Here is a 7,232-nt window from a genome sequence, read left to right on the forward strand (position 1 = left end):
TGTCTGGCTTACTTCTTTCTTTTTGTGGGCTGGGCAGTGGGATGGTTATAATTTAAGTTATTAAATTAAAATTATTAGGCCTTGTGCAAGAGAAATCTGGATGGGGCACTCTAACACAATAATGAGACAGACAAGATTTCAGATTTCACACACCTCTAGGTACAATGGCTCTGTATAATGAAATCGTAGGCGTATGCAAACTAGTAGTCATGAGAACCTGGTCGACTGGGATCTCTACTATGACAGAAATTATAATAAAAATGACTATACATATATATTTTAGAGTTCTCTTAAATGGATAATATTACACATTTTCATTATTATTATTATTATTATTGTGTTAGATGTAATTATCCACAATAACTTGGCCCATGTCATTACTGCCACTACCTCCCTCTCCTCTGACTCCTACATCATGCCACAAACAGCCTAACATGATAACTTTAAGATGAGGGCAAAGCAACTACTTTCATTTGACAGCTTCAGTCCGTGATGTGGGACTAAAAATAATGTCATCATTTCTCTATGTGTAGCCTATTGGCCATCATTCCCACTTTCATTCCACCAAACACACCTGATTAGGTAGCTGGATGGTGCATTAGGCTACTTGTTTTAAACTTAATCAGTACTAGTAGGCCAGTGGTTCTCAACCTTTTCAGCATAACCCCACCCCCCCCCCCCCCCCCCCCACAAAAAAAATCATGTGGGGACCCCTCTGCAGGGATCCCGAACCCCAGGTTGAGAACCACTGCAGTAGGCTACACTAAAATATGTACCTGAAAACATTTGAGGAGAGAAACAGCTTGAGACAAGTGAGAAATGATTCCGCAGCTTCAGCCAGGAGCCAGTTTACTTAATTATCACATTGGAAATAGCAGGTGGAAACAATAGGGTATATGCACAGCAGCCATATTGGAAAGAAATTGGGCCTCTTCTTACTTCCTTCACAGGTGTTACCAACAGTGATGCTATGCTCATTTGAGAAGTGGTTGCACTCTCTATTTTAATGACGTGGCGCGCACGTCGCTTAACACCTACAGTACAGGTCACACAATGGACAATTGATATGCATATAGGCTAATTCCTATGTTAATGTACCGCGTGAGTCGGGAGCCTTTGTAAACTTTGATGAAGTGTGAATTTAAAGTAGTTTTAAATCTATGCGTGTGCCTGCACGTCCCCCTGGCCAAATAAGTGGTTGCACGGCGTGCAACCGCGTCCACTGAGCATTGCACCCCTGGTTACCAATGATACTAATGAAGGCTGTTCCATTCTGGTCAGGGTGCTGATATTGTGCATGTTGGCTCACTAGAAACACTCCATTTTGGTTCCCAAATGGCCCCTTACGGTGGGTGTGTAACTCTGAGAGTTTACACATGGAATCAAATGGACCCGTAAGACCCGAAATTTTGCGGTTAAAATGCGGTTATTAAGGGAAATTAATAGGTTTTTCTTCGGTTAAAAACGTCTCTGCACGGCGGCAGATAGGCTAATATAATGCATGTTTTACCTATAACTTAAATATAAAAAAGAAATCGGTTATATTGCAGTTATTAAGGGAAATTATTAGGGTTTTTTTCGGTTAAAAACGTCTCTGCACGGTGACAGATAGGCTAATATAATGCATGTTTTAACTATAACTCAAACAACAATAAAACCAGCAATCTGGGGACAACAGTATCAACACACTCTTCCAGCCTGTCAACTGACTGTCACAGTATTTCCACTACACAGGATCTACAGGCTATTAAAGCCAACAGCACACATTTAACCAAATTCACCCACAAATACGTTTAAGCCACTTATATTAACAACATAATAAAAGGCAGTGCACAGTTAAAAAAAAAAGCCATGTCTTACCTTGTGCCAAGCAAGCGTTGCCTTATATTCCTTTGTGTTGCTAATGACACTAGATGTACTCTAATCTAGCCGTTTTTAATTAACGGTTTAATTTGGTTATTTAGAAGCCTGTATCAGTTATCCTGTTTTTCAAGCCACCGCGGTGTTTTCAATAGCTTCCTTGGTTTACGCGTCACAAAGTCGCTTTGATTGGTTGAGATGCGCAGAGAAGGTTTCAGAGCAGGAACCATGCCCATATATGTCATGGCCATTGTGGTTCTCAACCTGTGGGTCGGGACCCGGACCCGACATGATTTTGGGGAGTTCCCCAGATCACAGTGAAGTGACAATTTAAGGACTTTTAAGACCTTATTAATACCTAAATAAAAGGGGGAAAAGACCATTACTGAATCACAAGTATCTAACCAACTATACTATAAAAAACGATCAAACATTGGCCAAATCATCAAATACCATAAGAAGCAAAAATTGTGAACTTAGCAGATCTACAAGCTTACAATGCCTTGCAACGTGAGGCGTGGTGAGCTTGTAGATCTGCTATTTTCACAACATTTATGTGTGGAACCGAGTCAAACAAAATGTAATGCCTCAACTCCTACATTCCAAGTGCTTGTCAGGTGGGTGGGGGGTCCCCAGTTCAAAATTATGATTATTTTGGGGGGTCAAAAGGTTGAAAACCACTGCTTCAAAGCGTCAACTATATATATATATATATATATATATATATATATATATATATATATATATATATATATGTGTGTGTGTGTGTACATAAGGGCTTTGCAGGGGCCCCTGCAAAGTTAATAACAGTGATGGTCATGCGGATTGATTGATTGAATATTTTATTTGGCAGAAATGTAAAACACAGCACAAGTACAGTTGTTTCCATTGAGGTCCTTGGTATTCAATTCATAAACATTTAGTAGCACCAAACAGTTCGATATTATTATTTTTTTTTTTTTAACATTAAAAAAAAAAAAAAAAAAGCTCAAGCTCAGGCCCCCCCCCCCCCTAGCTCAGGGGCCCGTTGGGTAATCCTCCCCTGGGTGGGAGGGCACTTGACAAACTGACTGATGGCAGCCAGCTCATTTAAATTACGATTATAAATAATATTACTGTGAAATTATAATTATTTGTCAAATGTTCGTCTTGATAAGGGCCACGGATGTTGTAGTACACTTAAAGGACAACTTTGGTTTTTTACAACCAATGTTTATGTTTTAGATTGTAATTAAAGTAAATAAAAGATGAGTGTTAAAAATGTTAAATTTACTGCTTTCTATAGTTTTAGCAATTTTCACAATCTTTTTTACAGTGTTTTCACAGTGGGCGGGGGCATTCTGTCCGGTGGCTAAATATGTATTTTTTTAACACATTAACCCGGCGTTTTCTTTATTATTATTTACAGTAGCTCTTCTAGCCCCCAATAACTCACATCTGGCCATCTCAGACAGCCGGACCTTTTTTATTGTGTAAAAAAGGCATATTTAGCCACCGGACAGAATGCCCCCGCCCACTGTAAAAAATATCGCAAAAAATGCTAAAACTATAGAAAGCAGTAAATGAAAAAAAAATTACACTCATCATTTATTTACTTTAATTACAAGCCAAAATATAAACCTTGGTTGTAAAAAACCAAAGTTGTCCTTTAAGTGTATACTGCTGAGGAGTGAGTGAGGACCCAAGGAAGTACATTGTTGCGTGTTGAACGGATGAGAGGTTCTCCAGAACCGTCCGTGTACAAGTAATATACTATATAGCCTAACCCTTTTTGGAGGGGTTTGCTATTTGCTCTTTTTGCTATTGATGGCTTCTGTAATTGAATTCAATATTCAGCTTTATCAAGAGAAGTATGCCCGTTAATTCTCTCCTGTGCAGTTAGTGTTGAATTAATTCATGGGATTTCTATTTTTCTCCACAGCAAAAAGGAGCACATGTTAATGCATATGCACGCACCATTCAAAAAGTGCACAAAAGTTCAAGTTCAAAAGTTCAAATATGGAGGATTTGAACTTGCCATTAACCAAAATCTGTAGAGGGCGCTGTGGAGTAAATAAAAATAATTTCCGTCTCGCTGACATATTTTATTTTCTGCCCAAAAAGTGTATTTTACAGAGTAGGTGGGGTGCTGAGAGACTTCCCACCTCCGAGAATAGTGAGTAGCGAAATGGTTTTGTTTATTTTCACTACTCTTGAGCGCTCGCAGGGCAGTGGAATTCCTTGTACAAGCGCAGAGCGAGGGGTCTTCCAGGGCGTGGTTAGAGGGAACTCACTATGGCTCTGAACTAGGGTTAGGGGTCCGCAGACAAATACACATTAATCTGGGGGTCCTTGACATAAGAATGTTTGAGAATCACTGGTTCAAACAACATTGGATTGGGAACCAAGCCCAAATAAGCAACTGCACTTTAGAAACAAGACCCCAAAAAACCGCAACCCGCAACTTCTAGCAACTTTACAGAAAAAGAAGCCCAAGTCCGTTATAATAAGCGGACATGGCAACCCTGGTCTGTCTGTACGGGAAGGCTGCAGGGACATTCTTGTGTTGGACGCGTTTCGACTTGCGCGGCAGCGGTTCCCAGACAAGCAGTGATGGAAGAAGTACTCATAATAGTGGAGCGGCTAAATGCTTTTTATTGGCAGAATCTTTCAGTTGATGATACAAGCGTGAAAATTGGCATGAGCACTCTCCATGGGTCACTTGACAAGAAAATTGTCCGAGGCAGTTGTAATTTCAAGATGGCGGCCATTTTTCAAGATGGCCGACACCTTAGTGGGCAGTTAAGTGATATGATGGTTTATTTGGTGATACAAGCATGACAATTGGCATGAATAGTCTCTGTTGGTCACTTGACAATAGGCCACCCACAGCTACTTGACATTTCAACATGGCGGCCATTTTTCAAGATGGCCAACACTTTAGTGGAGCAATTAAGTTATATAATGGTTCATTTGGTGATACAAGCATGGAAATTGGCATGAGCAGTCTCGGTGGGTCACTTGACAATATGCCACCCACAGCTACTTGAAATTTCAAGATGGCGGCCATTTTTCAAGATGGCCGACACTTTAGTGGAGCATTTAAGTTATATAATGGTTCATTTGGTGATACAAGCATGAACATTGGCATGAGCAGTCTCTGTGGGTCACTTGACAATAAGCCACCCACAGCTACTTGAAATTTCAAGATGGCGGCCATTTTTCAAGATGGCCACCACCTTAGTGGAGCGGTTAAGCTTAAGAAATCATTTAGTTGGTGATAAAAGCATGACAATTGCCATGAGCCGTCTCAAAATGTCATTTGACAAGAAACCCCACAACCACCACTTGAAATTTCAAGATGACTGCCGCCCGCCATGTGGATCTTTAAATGATACCTTTTTCTCATAGAAATGTATTGGGTTGGGGGCACGGTGGTGCAGTCGGTAGCACTGTCGCCTCACAGCTAGAAGGTCCTGGGTTCGATTCCCACAGGGGACGCTGTGGGCACTGGGGGCGTGTTCTCTCCTCTGCGTCATCAGCGCCCATACCCTAGGCGGGGTTGGCGAAAGGGCCTTTCTGTGTGGAGTTTGCATGTTCTCCCCGTGTCTCCTAGGGTAGGTACCCTCACAAAAACATGCAGTAATCCTGGTCACTATACTGCCTCCCCCTGGCCAGCCGGGGCGCCTGATGGAGGGGAAGGGAACTGGTTGGAATAACGTGTTCCTCCCGCGCGCTACGTCCTACCAGGGAAACTCCCCCCTGTCAGGTGACAAGAAGGTCAGTTGGCTCTCATGCATTGAAGGAGGCATGAGCTCGGCCCTGGCCTCCCTAGGTTGGCAGAGGGAAGGTAGTGCCCAGGATTACATAGACAATTGGCACTGGGTGTTAAAAATAGGGTTACAAAATCGTGGTATAAAAATGTAAGTTTAAAAAAAAAAAGAAATGTATTGGGTTCCTCAAAAAGCTCTGTCAAGAGAGGTTGTTTGACTGTGTTTTGTCTGACTCCTCGCCCACAACCTGTCCAGTTTGGTAAAACCTGTAGGAGTTGCCTCCCACTGGCATAGCTCTCAGGGTTCACTGAGGTACACAAGCTCCCTTACCACGACAAGGTAACAGTCACAAGGGAGGATTTATGTTTTATTTTTTAACTAACAGCCATTACATGTGTCAAATAAATACTAAGAAATGGGGAAACAAAAAATATGACAAAAAATTAGCACAGTTGTGGTGCTGATTAGCACAGTTGTGGTGCTGAATGGACAGTGCTCCAACATTATAATTGAGCAATGGCTAATACTGAATGGCAGTAGCCACAGAACCATGACAAACCTATACTAAGGAACTAAACTGAAAATGTGCTTCACTGTTACGTATGGCAGTGGAAGGCAGTGGAAGCAATGTTACAAAGTAACAACTGAAAATTACACACTAATAGGCCTACACTTGAAAACACAGAGGACAACGGGGAACAACTCTGGCAAAATAAACATGCAAATAGGTTCTAGCAGGGGCAACTACATAGGCATGTGCAACTGAGTCCATATCTGAAGCACTTACACCTTCCAGTACATGCCTTGGTGCACCCACATTTGGTCAACTCCCAACAACTCTCCGCAATAGGTGGAAGTGGAGTCCAGAAGACTTTCCACTTCTCGTCCTGTTCCACCCATCCCCAGTCAGATGGGCTCGGCATTTGTGGATGTCGCTTCAATGCCTGTCCCCACACGTATCCAGCCTCATAAGAAGCACGTTTGGCATGCTCTTTGAGTGCTGCTTGAGTTGGTGGGATCAAGTCATTATGTCTTTGCTTTCTGGCAAAGAGATCAAGATGTAGATGCTCTCTTTTGGGCCCTTTCCAGCTCTGTGTTGTTGAACCTAAGTTTACAGCTTAAATTATATTTTGCTCTGTTTCTTGGCAATGTGCTTTCTATGCCATCACCTTCATCTAGTCGGGTTAGACTAAGTAAGATAGGCAGAGCATTGATCTTATGAAATAATGGAACATTTCTTGCAATGGTATCATAACCAGTACGATCTTGCTCTCTGTTGAATAAACTCGGCTGAATGAGTTTTTCCTTGGTGACCTGCTGACAAATGAAACATCTGTCCCAGTTAGTTTTCTCAACTGTTATGATGGCTTCTGCCATGTCTGCAGCATAGGCATAGGCCGAGGGTTTATCCTTTTACCACCTTTTACCAAGCACTTTGATGTATGGGATACAACTAAGTTCGTGCCTTAACCCTACACTTAGTCCGATCGTTCATCCAATGCCATTTAAATCCCGTGCGATCTCAACAAATCAACACAACTGTATTGTGATGTGTTAAAAGTTGTTCTTTAGCATAATAACAATAATCGTATAATTGCCCTTAATGAAAAAAAAACATAC

Source organism: Gymnoscopelus microlampas (assembly GCF_963454915.1).
Source record: "Gymnoscopelus microlampas genome assembly, chromosome: 18".
In the NCBI taxonomy this organism is placed as follows: Eukaryota; Metazoa; Chordata; class Actinopteri; order Myctophiformes; family Myctophidae; genus Gymnoscopelus; species Gymnoscopelus microlampas.